Genomic DNA, 15,598 nt, shown 5'->3' on the forward strand with positions numbered 1-15,598 from the left:
AGATCAGCTTCCCCCTTTCCAGCATGAGTGGATCCGGAACACGGTATTTAAAACAAACTTAAAAACCGGCAAGCCAGAGCTAGTGTCCCAGCTGAAGCTTTGGTGGTATCCTCCCCAGCCCCCTCTAATTAACACGCAGCCACCTGCCTCTCCTGACCTCTTCTTCTGCCGACCACTTTTTCTGTGGATGCCGCTGAAGATGTGGTTGTTTCCACTTGTCTGTGTTCGCCTAAGCTGCGGTAAGCACAGACTAACAGCTGCTGGAATTTACCGCACGGTGCGCAAGGTCCTCGACATCGACGGCTGGTACGACCTTGCCACTGAGTATCTGGAGTGCAAGCGGTGCAAAAAGAAGTATCCTGCCTGGTCCGAGGACATCTTAGGACAGCTGGATATTGGCCACCGTAGTCAGTTCCCAGCTTTGCTGACATACAGGTAATTCATAATGCCAATATTTTAATTGTGTTAATTTTTAGCAAACAAAGCATTTCCCTGATTATAATGTTGTTTCCTTAGATACTCATGTGACAACCGGGTAGTTAGGATGATGAGGGAGAGGACACTGGGCAACAGTGTGACTCAGCTTTTCAAAAAGCTGATGGAGCAACACAGTGAGGCATGGACACAGCGAGTCTTGCAGTACCTGACTGCCTGTGAACCATTCACAAGGTCCTCCCTTGTGCAACCTCCTGTGTTTGCTGAGCCTCCCCTCTTACCTGCCATACCCAAACCTAAGTGGCTGTTAGCCGTCTATGCCAGGGATGTTCTGGGGCGACTGCACGAGGTCAAGGCCAAAATCACCTCCGTCTTTGGCTGTGTTCTAAAGATGGACTCCACAAAAAAGGTATGTTTATATCCAGACATTTGCCAGATATGGATATGTGTGCGTACATATTTAACACAGTTTTATTTTTCCTAATAGATCACAAAGAAACTTGCAGGTGCTGCTGCGGGAACAGCTGCCTGGTGCACTAATGTGGGGAACGAACACGGTCAAGTCCTTGTCTCTGTGCTGTCAGCTGCCGAGGGTCATGGACTGGAACCAATGGCGGCCGGGCTGATGAATCGTTACCGGGAGGCAGGAGAGGCAGCCCCGAAAGTAATGTACGTGGACAGAGATTGCTGCAGTCAGCACGGCCAGTCTCCGGTGAAGATCATGTTTCGGGAGTGGGATGAGCTTGAAGTGCGCCTTGACATCTGGCATTTTATGCGCCGGTTTGCTGCAGGTGTCACGACAGAAGCTCATCCGCTCTACGGCATCTTCATGGCACGTCTGTCCACGTGCATCTTTCAGTGGGATCCAGAAGATGTGGCCGCTCTTCGCCAGGCAAAGGAAGGTGAGCTGGCGGCAAAAAAGACTGGCCACATTTCACAAACGGCTCTCAGTGCTCGCATAAACCGGAGGGAGCTAGCACTGCACTGCCGTAGGAGGACCAGAGGTGTGGAGGAGACCACCTGTCTGATTGGAAAGCTGTTGGACCATTTTGACAGCGAGCATGGGAAGGACACTCTGGGTGTTCCTCTGCTGGACCACGAACGGATCCAGCAGATATGGAAGGAACAGCAGAAGCATATACAGTGCATTCAAGACCCAGAGAACTTTCCACTGTACATGAAGACAGGGACACTGAAGAAAGGCAGTGTGGAGCTGTGTTGTTACAGGTGTGCCCGTGGCTCTACATCTTTGGAGTCCTTCCACCTCCACCTAAACCGTTTTATTCCAGGTATTACATACATTTGGATTGTTTTATTTTGTAAAACATATAAGCACTGTGATAACTTCCATTGCTTTAATGTAACATTATTAAACATTTAAATAACATTTGTGATGTTATCAGCATTGACAAAGCTGTCTTGCCTGACAAGTAACTCTGTTTATAATGACAATAATTTTAATGTTAGTACATAACCTAATAACATGTTAATTAATTCTTCACATATTTTTAACTATTTTAATTTCCAGGGACCAGTGCCAGTGATGCGCATTTTCAGGCCTATCTCCTTGAGGGCTTGATGCGCTGGAATGATGACCGGATGGAAAGCACCATAAAAGGAGCATCCTCCATACGGTCATATGGCAGTGCCATGAGAGAGGCTGTGGACAGGCTTAGCCGAGCAGTCTTAGGGAAGCCCTGGGATAACCGTTATCACCCTCCTGGAGCATATACAGGCAAGAAATTCATTAACTAGTTGTTATATAAGTGATTTATTAAGCTTTAATGTACTTCACAAAATGTTTATCTAAATATTTACTTTATTATTAGTTTTATTTAATATATGTTTTTTTTTAATTGTTTTATTCTTTAAGGTGAATTGCTGGGAATAGAGTACCTTTACAGCCAGACCGGCAAAACCCTGACTCCGGTGCTCCAGAACCCAGAGGAGGAAGACAGGCTGGTGGAGGAAGTAGATGACGAGGATCTACAAGATGAGGGGTTTGAGGAGGAGATCATGGAGGACATCACAGTTCCAGTGCTGTATGAGGATGACCCCTGCCGTGATCTCAGAAACAGCCCCTCATCTTCGCCTCTGCCTCAGTCCCCAGCATCACTGGCTGAGCCGTCCACATCAGCTGGTGGAGAAGGACAGCTTCCTAGCCGAGCCCCCTCAGTGCCGTCACAGCCATCCGACTCTGGAGACAGTCTCTCTGTTGAGGCTCAGGTAAGATACATTAAGAACTTAATTTGATTTAGTCTTTTTTTATTCCACATATACTAAATTTATTCTGTATTTACCAGGGAGTAGTCATTGGACCTGATGGCATTGCTGGGTGGGACAAGGTCCAGGATCTGGCTGCTTATTTGGTAGGTCTTCGTGAGGCTCCTTACCTCACTGACCTGCAGGTGACAGAGGCCATCCAGCTGTGGACAGCTCTCCTGGATGTTGATAAACAGCGCATCAACTACCAGCCTCGACATCAGCCTCAGCTGACGCATGGGCGCTTTAAGGCACCAAAGCGCTCCGGAGTCACTCCAGGTGTGGAGAGCGTCAAACGTTGTCTGATTGGACATCCTGGGGGTCCAGCACAGTGGCCTAGCACCAGCCGCTTGGTTGAGGCCATTTGTACAAAGCTGTGTGCCGTACACAAGTCCACTTCCAAGAAGGCTGGTGTTCGCACCCCCAGGTGGTCTAAAATACTGACCGATTACCACCACATCCGGGATCTGGTGCTTGGCAGTCGCAGGCTAATGGATGAAACAGTGATCCAGCTTTTTGAGCTAAACCAGAAGACGCTCATTCAGTGGTAAGCAAAGCACATTATTTTCTTTAAATTACCTGAATATTTCTAAATTAATATATATGAATAATACATATCATTTATTATCAGGTTTCAACGGAGGCAAAAGGATCAGGAAATGAGTGTACTCACTCAGGGACTGACTCCACTTAATCCAATTGCTGTGGCAGATACGCAGCTTCCTTTGCCGAGGGAAAAATTGGACGAGGCACCGTCAACATCAGGCCCCAAACACCAGTTTGTTTTTCCTCCAAATAAAGAAGGACAGGCACCTCTTCTTCGACCTGGACGAAAGTCTGCTTCAGCAACCACCACAGTTTGCTCTTTCCTGCCAGATGCCACCACGGTGTGCTCCTTCCCACCGGCCCCCACGACGGTATGCCCCATCGCGCCAACCCCCACCACAGTCTGCCACATTGCACCGGCCCCTACCATGGTGTGCCCCGTCACACCGACCTTCACCACAGTGCGCCCCTTCTCGCCAGCCTCCACCACAGTGTGCCCCATCATACCAGCCTCCACCACAGTGCGCCCTATTGCGCCGGCCCCCACCACAGTGCGCACCATTGTGTCTGCCCCCACCACGGTGTGCTCCTTTCCACCGGCCCCCAGCACGGTGTGCCCCATTGCACCACCCCCCACAGCACCAGGTGTTGTGAAGCCCATTTCAGGACCTGGATCATTGTTTGGCACACTTGTTTTTAACCCAGACATGAGTGTGTCAATGGTGATTCCATCATTTGCTGCACCAACATCCAGTGCAGTCCCAGCTTCACCTGCACCTGCTGTTGCTCCACCTGCACCTGCTGTTCCTCCACCTGCACCTGCTCCACCTGCACCTGCTGTTCCTCCACCTGCACCTGCTCCACCTGCGCCTGCTGTTCCTGTGTCCCGTTACACCCAGAGGAACAGGCGCAGACGGGAACAGGAGAAGGAAAGTGGAGTCCACAAAAGGAAGTATGTGCGTGCGGTTACTTTTAATGTTTGCAGCAAATGTGGGCAACCCAAGACTAAGGAGTTTGGCCATAGCCGATTTGGTAATGCCACATTTTGTCTGCAAACTTCAAATGGCAAATCCTTAGAGGACTGGTTGGCAGAACAGCGCCAGCAAAATAAAGGACAAACTCCAGCTCCAGAATAAAGTACAAATTGCTGTATATATATTTGTAAATGTTACATGGGTACTCTCTCTTTCCCTCATTTTATTTAATTTTTGTGTGTTAATATGTAGCCTTTTAAAGTAGCACTTTATAGACTTTATAGACTTTTATATAACATAGGCCCACTCTTATTTTGTCTTGTGTGTACTTATTTAAAATTTGTGTGCATTTTATGTAAAAATATATTTATATTTCTTAAAAAAATAACATTTTATACATTGCTTAAAAACTATATTTTATATATTACGTGCCCCCACTCTTGCATTTTATTATTTATTCATATTATTGTTTAATATATTGTGTGTATAAAAATAAATATATATAGAGAGTATTGTTTTTATATATTGTGTATAATAAATAAATATATTTATATATAGTATTGTTTTAATATATTATATGTGCATAATAAATAAATATATATTGTATTGTTTTTATTTATTGTATATTATATAGTTTATATATTAAGATATGTTTTTATTTAGTTTTTTTACATTGTTTTACAATTTATATATATTTGTATTCATTTTAATAAACCATTTTGCATATTACTTGTTTTTGTGTGCATTCATTTAAAGTTATTATTACATAAAGAAATATTAAAAAAAAAAAAAAAAATATATATATATATATATATATATATATATATATATATATATATATATATATATATATATAATACTTATATATACATAAGCATGCATAAATATGTTTAATTGAAACATTTTCATTCGTTTTTAATTAACGTAATAAGCTTTTTAAGAACAATATCCACATAATAGTAATATCAATATAATTGCCTGTGTTACGTCAGTAAAATTTCAACAAGAGCGCAGCTGATTGGCTCCGCTGAAACCGACAATGATTGGATATTGTGTTACACAGATCGTGTGTTCGAATCCAGCACGCAAAAAATGACATTTAGAATGACATGCAATATGCAACCAAAATACCACATTATGCACAGTCACAAAGCCGCGAACACTACTGCAAGCGAAATTTGTCGCATTTTTCCGTTTTTTGCGACTTGTTCGCTTGCGAGTGAGCGAGAAGATTGGGCCCCTTCCTTTGCGCAGCGAGCGCTCTACCATTTGAGCTAATTCCCCTTGCTGGAAAAAGTTTTTGCTATTTTCGACGTAATCAAAAAATAAAAAAAAGATCACATCTGCTCTGCGGTGGCCCCTTTGCCCTGCTTGATATTTATTCGTCAAATTGCTTGGAATAGCATGCTTTTTTTAAAAGGTCCTACCCGGTCCTGCTCCAGGGAACGTGTGAGGAGTCCTGCATGCCGAATGACGAGTTATCCCTAAATCACTCCACATTGGCACTGCCCTGGATTTCTTTGTTAGCATGCAGAAAGTGGCCGGTTAGCTCAGCTGGTTAGAGCGTGGTGCTAATAACGCCAAGGTCGCGGGTTCGAGACCCGTACTGGCCAATCTTTTACCCTCCTACGCCTCAGACGCATTCAAGAGCTCTGCTCGGTCTCACCGGCATCCATGCTGCAGAGCAGCTGAGACAAGACAGCCGAAATAGCTCAGTTGGGAGAGCGTTAGACTGAAGATCTAAAGGTCCCTGGTTCAATCCCGGGTTTCGGCAAAGCAGCGTTGTTGTTCAGTTTTTGGCATGAGGGTCAGGGAACCGAAAGTCACTCAAAAAGCCTAGCTGCTTCACACTTAAGTCCACCTGCTTCCACTTGACCAAAACGCCATCTTCCTCCCAGACGGTCACGTCGCTTCTGGTGATGATTCCAATGGCCTAATCGACAGCGATCTTCAATATGTTTAGCGCTTTGATGTCCCACTGCGGACACGCCATTGACTAAAAGAAAACTGTGATTTGATAGGGCTTCTGAAGGGTTGCAATGATAAGCACTAGACAGGAACCGGCAAAGCTGACATAAGAAGTTTCACTATAAAGTCTTAAGGTGCAACCAGCTATGCAATGAAAGCCAGTGTGAAAGGCATGAAAACAGATGCGGAGATTCATGTGGAGAATGCGGGCATCGATCCCGCTACCTCTCGCATGCTAAGCGAGCGCTCTACGATTTGAGCTAATTCCCCTTGCTGGAAAAAAAATTTGCTATTTTCGACGTAATCAAAAAATAAAAAAAAGATCACATCTGCTCTGCGGTGGCCCCTTTGCCCTGCTTGATATTTATTCGTCAAATTGCTTGGAATAGCATGCTTTTTTTAAAAGGTCCTACCCGGTCCTGCTCCAGGGAACGTGTGAGGAGTCCTGCATGCCGAATGACGAGTTATCCCTAAATCACTCCACATTGGCACTGCCCTGGATTTCTTTGTTAGCATGCAGAAAGTGGCCGGTTAGCTCAGCTGGTTAGAGCGTGGTGCTAATAACGCCAAGGTCGCGGGTTCGAGACCCGTACTGGCCAATCTTTTACCCTCCTACGCCTCAGACGCATTCAAGAGCTCTGCTCGGTCTCACCGGCATCCATGCTGCAGAGCAGCTGAGACAAGACAGCCGAAATAGATCAGTTGGGAGAGCGTTAGACTGAAGATCTAAAGGTCCCTGGTTCAATCCCGGGTTTAGGCAAAGCAGCATTGTTGTTCAATTTTTGGCATGAGGGTCAGGGAACCGAAAGTCACTCTAAAAGCCTAGCTGCTTCACACTTAAGTCCACCTGCTTCCACTTGACCAAAACGCCATCTTCCTCCCAGACGGTCACGTCGCTTCTGGTGATGATTCCAATGGCCTAATCGACAGCGATCTTCAATATGTTTAGCGCTTTGATGTCCCACTGCGGACACGCCATTGACTAAAAGAAAACTGTGACTTGATAGGGCTTCTGAAGGGTTGCAATGATAAGCACTAGACAGGAACCAGCAAAGCTGACATAAGAAGTTTCACTATAAAGTCTTAAGGTGCAACCAGCTATGCAATGAAAGCCAGTGTGAAAGGCATGAAAACAGATGCGGAGATTCATGTGGAGAATGCGGGCATCGATCCCGCTACCTCTCGCATGCTAAGCGAGCGCTCTACCATTTGAGCTAATTCCCCTTGCTGGGAAAAAAATTTGGCTATTTTCGACGTAATCAAAAAATAAAAAAAAGATCACATCTGCTCTGCGGTGGCCCCTTTGCCCTGCTTGATATTTATTCGTCAAATTGCTTGGAATAGCATGCTTTTTTTTAAAAGGTCCTACCCGGTCCTGCTCCAGGGAACCTGTGAGGAGTCCTGCATGCCGAATGACGAGTTATCCCTAAATCACTCCACATTGGCACTGCCCTGGATTTCTATGTTAGCGTGCAGAAAATGGCCGGTTAGGTCAGCTGGTTAGAACGTGGTGCTAATAACGCCAAGGTTGCAAGTTCGATACCCGTACTGGCCAATCTTTTACCCTCCTACGCCTCAGACGCATTCAAGAGCTCTGCTCGGTCTCACCGGCATCCATGCTGCAGAGCAGCTGAGACAAGACAGCCGAAATAGCTCAGTTGGGAGAGCGTTAGACTGAAGATCTAAAGGTCCCTGGTTCAATGCCGGGTTTCGGCAAAGCAGTGTTGTTGTTCAGTTTTTGGCATGAGGGTCAGGGAACCGAAAGTCACTCAAAAAGCCTAGCTGCTTCACACTTAAGTCCACCTGCTTCCACTTGACCAAAACGCCATCTTCCTCCCAGACGGTCACGTCGCTTCTGGTGATGATTCCAATGGCCTAATCGACAGCGATCTTCAATATGTTTAGCGCTTTGATGTCCCACTGCGGACACGCCATTGACTAAAAGAAAACTGTGACTTGATAGGGCTTCTGAAGGGTTGCAATGATAAGCCCTAGACAGGAACCGGCAAAGCTGACATAAGAAGTTTCACTATAAAGTCTTAAGGTGCAACCAGCTATGCAATGAAAGCCAGTGTGAAAGGCATGAAAACAGATGCGGAGATTCATGTGGAGAATGCGGGCATCGATCCCGCTACCTCTCGCTTGCGCCTGCAGCATCCCGTCTACAGAGCCAAAGTAAGCCCAAAGTAAGCCCACATGAGCCAATCACGTCTCACCTCGGTGGCTTACTTTTGACCAATAGAGTTTAACCCCTGTGGCTTACTTTGACCAATCACGTTTGTCTTTGCGCTGACGTCATTTCGACCAATCGCGTTTCACTTCAGTGGCTTACTCTTGACCAATCGCATTTCTTTTTGCTGTGATGTATGTTTGACCAATCGCGTTTCTCCTCGATGGCTTACTTTTGACCAATCACACGACGCTTTTATTATAATCGTCATCTTTGAATCAGGTAAGCCAGATGTAACACTACTTTATTATTAGTTTATTATTAGTTTATTATACTGTGTGTATTTCTGTTAAATAATAAGTTACAATCGACAGCAAGTTAACGTTATAACAGATGTTTTCTTTATAACTTGTAAAACGGTAATGTTTCCCATGATAAATACAGAGCAACATGTCGCTAGTGATCAGAAAAGGTGGAATCATCGCCATTTGGTTAAATGATTAAACAAAATGTTCTGATATTTGTTTAGAATAATAATGCCCCCCTTCGACCTAGCAATATTGGGCCCTATAATCGCGGTGTACACTCTAAAAAGTTAACGTTACTGTACTTAAATGTACAGTTACAGTTACTTATAATGTAATTGCATGAAATACAGAGTTAAACAGTTTTTTCTTAAACATTTAATTTAGCAAATAATTCTATAATTTTAAAATAATTCTATTTTAGGTAAAACAAAGTTATATTTATAAAGACGACTGCACAAACTTTAAAAACATTTGAGTTTAACACTTGTTTATGACAATATATGATATATATTTAGTAATTAGATTGTATTGTATTTTATAAATCTATTGTAAAAATATTATAAGCATATATTGTATTTTGTTTATTTTATTACTTGTGTTTTCAGATATATTACACAACAGAATAGTTATATTAAATAGCTGAAGTACAAACATTTTATTTATAAAAGTCATAATGTAAAGACTTAAGAGTTTAATGTGTATATTATAACTTAATGTTTTAATTTCTGTTGTTTCTCATTTATTTATATGGATTTTAAGTTGTACTACCATGCATATATTAGGCATATGTGTAGAAAATTCACCAGAAGTCCATTTTATGGTCATGGTCATATTTACTACTGCAATAATATGGATTATATCTACCTTGTTAAATTATTGTTTCACACTTAATGTAAATGTATCTTTCTGATTGCTCTAGGTAATGTTCTCTCTAATGTTTTTTTTTTTTTTTCAGAAAAATGTACGCATACCCGATTTTCCGCCGCCAATCAGCGACATCAAGCAGACTCCTCTTGAGGCCATCTGCAGAGGCAGAGCGCCTTGTAAGCAGGGAGTCTGGAAGGGCCAAACCCAAGGAAGAGGTGCTGGCAGAGGCCACTGCTTTCGTCAGCAGCAATGGTGGAGACTCCAGTGACCAGTTTTTAGTTCTGGCTCACTGCAAGATTCAGTTTGGCAAGTACCAGGGCCAAAGATTTAGATGGCTCCTAGAGCATGCTCTGGGGTATGCGGTGTACCTGGTGCTTAGCATTTCTGATGAGAAGCTGCAGACAACACCCTTGTCAGAAAACAAACACCTGTTTCTTCAGTACACTTCCTCCATCAGGGAGATTGCAGAAGAAGTAGAGAAGTACCAGAGGAAACAGGAAATGCAAGCAGAAGCCAGGGCAAAAGGAGATACAGGGTGCTTGATGGTGGAGTTTGGTGACTTTAAGGGCCGGTCCATGAAAGATGTGTTTGAGGACCAGAGCAAGGAGGCCCAAGCCCTCATCAGGTACCTGGTTAAGGCAGATGCCAGGCCAAAAACCAACATGGCACTTTTCAAGACGTATGTCCTGAAAAGACTGGCTTCTGCTGCTGCCTCTGCACCTCCACCTGCAGCATCCAGTGTCTCTGCACCTCCACCTGCAGCATCCAGTGTCCCTGCTCCTCCACCTGCAGCCATCCAAACAGGTGTACAGCAGACTGCCACTGTGAAATCGCTGTTGGCAAGGGGCAAGCACTTGTCTCCTTCACAGCTGGCAAAAAAACTGATGTCACCTGTCAAACCCTGTAAGTAGGAGAGTGAATACTGAGCATGATACAGAATTATCCCAACAGCAGTTATATATGTGTTTATTTATTGTTATGTCAAACTTTCTGTTTCCAGATCCAAAACTGCAGTCCACTGTATCTCCTCCTACAGCAGAACCCCCAGCCAAACGTATGGCCCAAAGGCAGCTTTTTACTACTGGTAAGTAAGCACCATCGTATTGTACATTTGGCTGTGTGTATTTTTCACAGTAATATTGTAAATATAAGATTTATGCTCCAGGCACTTCCAGATCCACAGCTGAAGATGATGAAGAACTGGTGTTTGCTGCATCACAATGTGAAGCACAGCTCTTTGCAGGTGTGGCACACGACACAAATGAAAATGTTATAACAATATTTTGTGAAAACACACTAAGTATTTTTTTTTACAAAAAATAATGAATCAAATTTTTATCTACAGTACAGAGTTGTCACATCATGCCTCAAGCGGGATGCATTCTTTGAGTGCACTTCTTCAAAACCTTAAGGATATTCAAAGGTTTCAGTGTATTTATTTGCGTTTCCGAACTAATCATTATTGAACATTCATCAGATAACTTTTCCACGTCGCTTGCTCTTCTCACTCACTCTCTTAGATGGTGGTGATTCATTGCTGTCATTATCAGCTGAGCAGTTTTTCCTTACTGTATCTGTGTGCTTCATGTCTTTGTGCTTCAATAATTTATACTAATCATGCCTCATTTTACTTACTCCATTTCATATGATTCTCATTCGCAGAGAATTGTGTTAATTCCATATCCCTTTCATCAATAAAGTGCACACTAATTTCTTTGCTTTCTAACAGTACCATTCTCTTAACTTGTATTTCTAAGTATACCCATATTAATAATAATACTTATCCAAAACTATTGCTTCACTGGCTGTTCATGGGCATAATTTGTGGCACCTTACTATCAAAAGCAACAGTCATCTTAATATTGTTAACCATAAATTGTTTTTTACTATTCACTCAGAGGCCTGTGCCAATCCGTCTCCATCAGCGGAAACAGCAAAAACACCAGATCTTCAACATCATCTGCCACCAGTTGAGCTTCCAGTTCACTGGAAAGATCAGCTTCCCCCTTTCCAGCATGAGTGGATCCGGAACACGGTATTTAAAACAAACTTAAAAACCGGCAAGCCAGAGCTAGTGTCCCAGCTGAAGCTTTGGTGGTATCCTCCCCAGCCCCCTCTAATTAACACGCAGCCACCTGCCTCTCCTGACCTCTTCTTCTGCCGACCACTTTTTCTGTGGATGCCGCTGAAGATGTGGTTGTTTCCACTTGTCTGTGTTCGCCTAAGCTGTGGTAAGCACAGACTAACAGCTGCAGGAATTTAACGCACGGTGCGCAAGGTCCTCGACATCGACGGCTGGTATGACCTTGCCACTGAGTATCTGGAGTGCAAGCGGTGCAAAAAGAAGTATCCTGCCTGGTCCGAGGACATCTTAGGATATTGTCCACCATAGTCAGTTTCCAGCTTTGCTGACATACAGGTAATTCATGATGCCAATATTTTAATTGTGTTAAGTTTTAGCAAACAAAGCATTTCCCTGATTATAATGTTGGTTCCTTAGATACTCATGTGACAACCGGGTAGTTAGGATGATGAGGGAGAGGACACTGGGCAACAGAGCAACACAGCGAGGCATGGACACAGCGAGTCTTGCAGTACCTGACTGCCTGTGAACCATTCACAAGGTCCTCCCTTGTGCAACCTCCTGTGTTTGCTGAGCCTCCCCTCTTACCTGCCATACCCAAACCTAAGTGGCTGTTAGCCGTCTATGCCAGGGATGTTCTGGGGCGACTGCACGAGGTCAAGGACAAAATCACCTCCGTCTTTGGCTGTGTTCTAAAGATGGACTCCACAAAAAAGGTATGTTTATATCCAGACATTTGCCAGATATGGATATGTGTGCGCACATATTTAACACAGTTTTATTTTTCCTAATAGATCACAAAGAAACTTGCAGGTGCTGCTGCGGGAACAGCTGCCTGGTGCACTAATGTGGGGAACGAACACGGTCAAGTCCTTGTCTCTGTGCTGTCAGCTGCCGAGGGTCATGGACTGGACCCAATGGCGGCCGGGCTGATGAAGCGTTACCGGGAGGCAGGAGAGGCAGCCCCGAAAGTAATGTACGTGGACAGAGATTGCTGCAGTCAGCACGGCCAGTCTCCGGTGAAGATCATGTTTCGGGAGTGGGATGAGCTTGAAGTGCGCCTTGACATCTGGCATTTTATGCGTCGGTTTGCTGCAGGTGTCACGACAGAAGCTCATCCGCTCTACGGGATCTTCATGGCACGTCTGTCCACGTGCATCTTTCAGTGGGATCCAGAAGATGTGGCCGCTCTTCGCCAGGCAAAGGAAGGTAAGCTGGCGGCAAAAAAGACTGGCCACATTTCACAAACGGCTCTCAGTGCTCGCATAAACCGGAGGGAGCTAGCACTGCACTGCCGTAGGAGGACCAGAGGTGTGGAGGAGACCACCTGTCTGATTGGAAAGCTGTTGGACCATTTTGACAGCGAGCATGGGAAGGACACTCTGGGTGTTCCTCTGCTGGACCACGAACGGATCCAGCAGATATGGAAGGAACAGCAGAAGCATATACAGTGCATTCAAGACCCAGAGAACTTTCCACTGTACATGAAGACAGGGATACTGAAGAAAGGCGGTGTGGAGCTGTGTTGTTACAGGTGTGCCCGTGGCTCTACATCTTTGGAGTCCTTCCACCTCCACCTAAACCGTTTTATTTCAGGTATTACATACATTTGGATCGTTTTATTTTGTAAAACATATAAGCACTGTGATAACTTCCATTGCTTTAATGTAAGATTATTAAACATTTAAATAACATTTGTGATGTTATCAGCATTGACAAAGCTGTCTTGCCTGACAAGTAACTCTGTTTATAATGACAATAATTTTAATGTTAGTACATAACCTAATAACATGTTAATTATTTCTTCACATATTTTTAACTATTTTAATTTCCAGGGACCAGTGCCAGTGATGCGCATTTTCAGGCCTATCTCCTTGAGGGCTTGATGTGCTGGAATGATGACCGGATGGAAAGCACCATAAAAGGAGCATCCTCCATACGGTCATATGGCAGTGCCATGAGAGAGGCTGTGGACAGGCTTAGCCGAGCAGTCTTAGGGAAGCCCTGGGATAACCGTTATCACCCTCCTGGAGCATATACAGGCAAGAAATTCATTAACTAGTTGTTATATAAGTGATTTATTAAGCTTTAATGTACTTCACAAAATGTTTATCTAAATATTTACTTTATTATTAGTTTTATTTAATATCTGTTTTTCTTTTTATTGTTTTATTCTTTAAGGTGAATTGCTGGGAATAGAGTACCTTTACAGCCAGACCGGCAAAACCCTGACTCCGGTGCTCCAGAACCCAGAGGAGGAAGACAGGCTGGTGGAGGAAGTAGATGACGAGGATCTACAAGATGAGGGGTTTGAGGAGGAGATCATGGAGGACATCACAGTTCCAGTGCTGTATGAGGATGACCCCTGCCGTGATCTCAGAAACAGCCCCTCATCTTCGCCTCTGCCTCAGTCCCCAGCATCACTGGCTGAGCCGTCCACATCAGCTGGTGGAGAAGGACAGCTTCCTAGCCGAGCCCCCTCAGTGCCGTCACAGCCATCCGACTCTGGAGACAGTCTCTCTGTTGAGGCTCAGGTAAGATACATTAAGAACTTAATTTGATTTAGTCTTTTTTTATTCCACATATACTAAATTTATTCTGTATTTACCAGGGAGTAGTCATTGGACCTGATGGCATTGCTGGGTGGGACAAGGTCCAGGATCTGGCTGCTTATTTGGTAGATCTTCGTGAGGCTCCTTACCTCACTGACCTGCAGGTGACAGGGGCCATCCAGCTGTGGACAGCTCTCCTGGATGTTGATAAACAGCGCATCAACTACCAGCCTCGACATCAGCCTCAGCTGACGCATGGGCGCTTTAAGGCACCGAAGCGCTCCGGAGTCACTCCAGGTGTGGAGAGCGTCAAGCGCTGTCTGATTGGACATCCTGGGGGTCCAGCACAGTGGCCTAGCACCAGCCGCTTGGTTGAGGCCATTTGTACAAAGCTGTGTGCCGTACACAAGTCCACTTCCAAGAAGGCTGGTGTTCGCACCCCCAGGTGGTCTAAAATACTGACCGATTACCACCACATCCGGGATCTGGTGCTTGGCAGTCGCAGGCTGATGGATGAAACGGTGATCCAGGTTTTTGAGCTAAACTAGAAGACGCTCATTCAGTGGTAAGCAAAGCACATTATTTTCTTTAAATTACCTGAATACTTCTAAATTAATATATATGTATAATACATATCATTTATTATCAGGTTTCAACGGAGGCAAAAGGATCAGGAAATGAGTGTACTCACTCAGGGACTGACTCCACTTGATCCAATTGCTGTGGCAGATACGCAGCTTCCTTTGCCGAGGGAAAAATTGGACAAGGCACCATCAACATCAGGCCCCAAACACCAGTTTGTCTTTCCTCTAAATAAAGAAGGACAGGCACCTCTTCTTTGACCTGGTCGAAAGTCTGCTTCTGCAACCACCACAGTTTGCTCCTTCCTGCCAGATGCCACCACGGTGTGCTCCTTCCCACCGGCCCCCACGACGGTATGCCCCATCGCGCCAACCCCCACCACAGTCTGCCACATTGCACCGGCCCCTACCATGGTGTGCCCCGTCACACCGACCTTCACCACAGTGCGCCCCATCTCGCCAGCCTCCACCACAGTGTGCCCCATCATACCAGCCTCCACCACAGTGCGCCCTATTGCGCCGGCCCCCACCACAGTGCGCCCCATTGTGTCTGCCCCCACCACGGTGTGCTCCTTTCCACCGGCCCCCAGCACGGTGTGCCCCATTGCACCACCCCCCACAGCACCAGGTGTTGTGAAGCCCATTTCAGGACCTGGATCATTGTTTGGCACACTTGTTTTTAACCCAGACATGAGTGTGTCAATGGTGATTCCATCATTTGCTGCACCAACATCCAGTGCAGTCCCAGCTTCACCTGCACCTGCTGTTCCTCCACCTGCACCTGCTGTTCCTCCACCTGCACCTGCTCCACCCGGCCTGCTGTTCCTGTGTCCCGTTACACCCAGAGGAACA

The 15,598-nt window shown here is 45.1% G+C and overlaps 1 protein-coding gene and 6 non-coding genes across 8 annotated transcripts in view; 5 read left to right on the top strand and 2 right to left on the bottom strand.

Annotated features, from left to right (window-relative positions):
- Window positions 1-15,598, bottom strand: part of ccl39.6 (chemokine (C-C motif) ligand 39, duplicate 6) — a 41,945-nt gene that overhangs the window by 13,780 nt on the left and 12,567 nt on the right. Inside the window, exons 1-3 of one of the 2 annotated variants that reach the window (XM_087311941.1) lie at window positions 3,371-3,638; window positions 2,736-3,218; window positions 2,332-2,656 (exon numbers count right to left, since the gene is read on the bottom strand). The exons of the other annotated variant lie outside the window; for it this stretch is intronic. The gene's annotated coding sequence lies outside the window, so the exon portion shown is untranslated. Of the gene's footprint in view, window positions 1-2,331; window positions 2,657-2,735; window positions 3,219-3,370; window positions 3,639-15,598 lie in introns of those variants that run through there. 2 annotated transcript variants of the gene reach the window in all.
- Window positions 5,757-5,830, top strand: trnai-aau (transfer RNA isoleucine (anticodon AAU)). The gene has a single exon. It is a non-coding gene; the product is annotated as a tRNA-Ile (tRNA).
- trnaf-gaa (transfer RNA phenylalanine (anticodon GAA)) lies at window positions 5,919-5,991 on the top strand. The gene has a single exon. It is a non-coding gene; the product is annotated as a tRNA-Phe (tRNA).
- On the top strand, window positions 6,711-6,784 carry trnai-aau (transfer RNA isoleucine (anticodon AAU)). The gene has a single exon. It is a non-coding gene; the product is annotated as a tRNA-Ile (tRNA).
- trnaf-gaa (transfer RNA phenylalanine (anticodon GAA)) lies at window positions 6,873-6,945 on the top strand. The gene has a single exon. It is a non-coding gene; the product is annotated as a tRNA-Phe (tRNA).
- Window positions 7,337-7,409, bottom strand: trnaa-agc (transfer RNA alanine (anticodon AGC)). Its single transcript has one exon. It is a non-coding gene; the product is annotated as a tRNA-Ala (tRNA).
- Window positions 7,829-7,901, top strand: trnaf-gaa (transfer RNA phenylalanine (anticodon GAA)). Its single transcript has one exon. It is a non-coding gene; the product is annotated as a tRNA-Phe (tRNA).

The sequence above is a fragment of the Danio rerio genome, chromosome 25, assembly GCF_052040795.2.
Source record: "Danio rerio strain M-AB ecotype USA chromosome 25, GRCz13ab, whole genome shotgun sequence".
In the NCBI taxonomy this organism is placed as follows: Eukaryota; Metazoa; Chordata; class Actinopteri; order Cypriniformes; family Danionidae; genus Danio; species Danio rerio.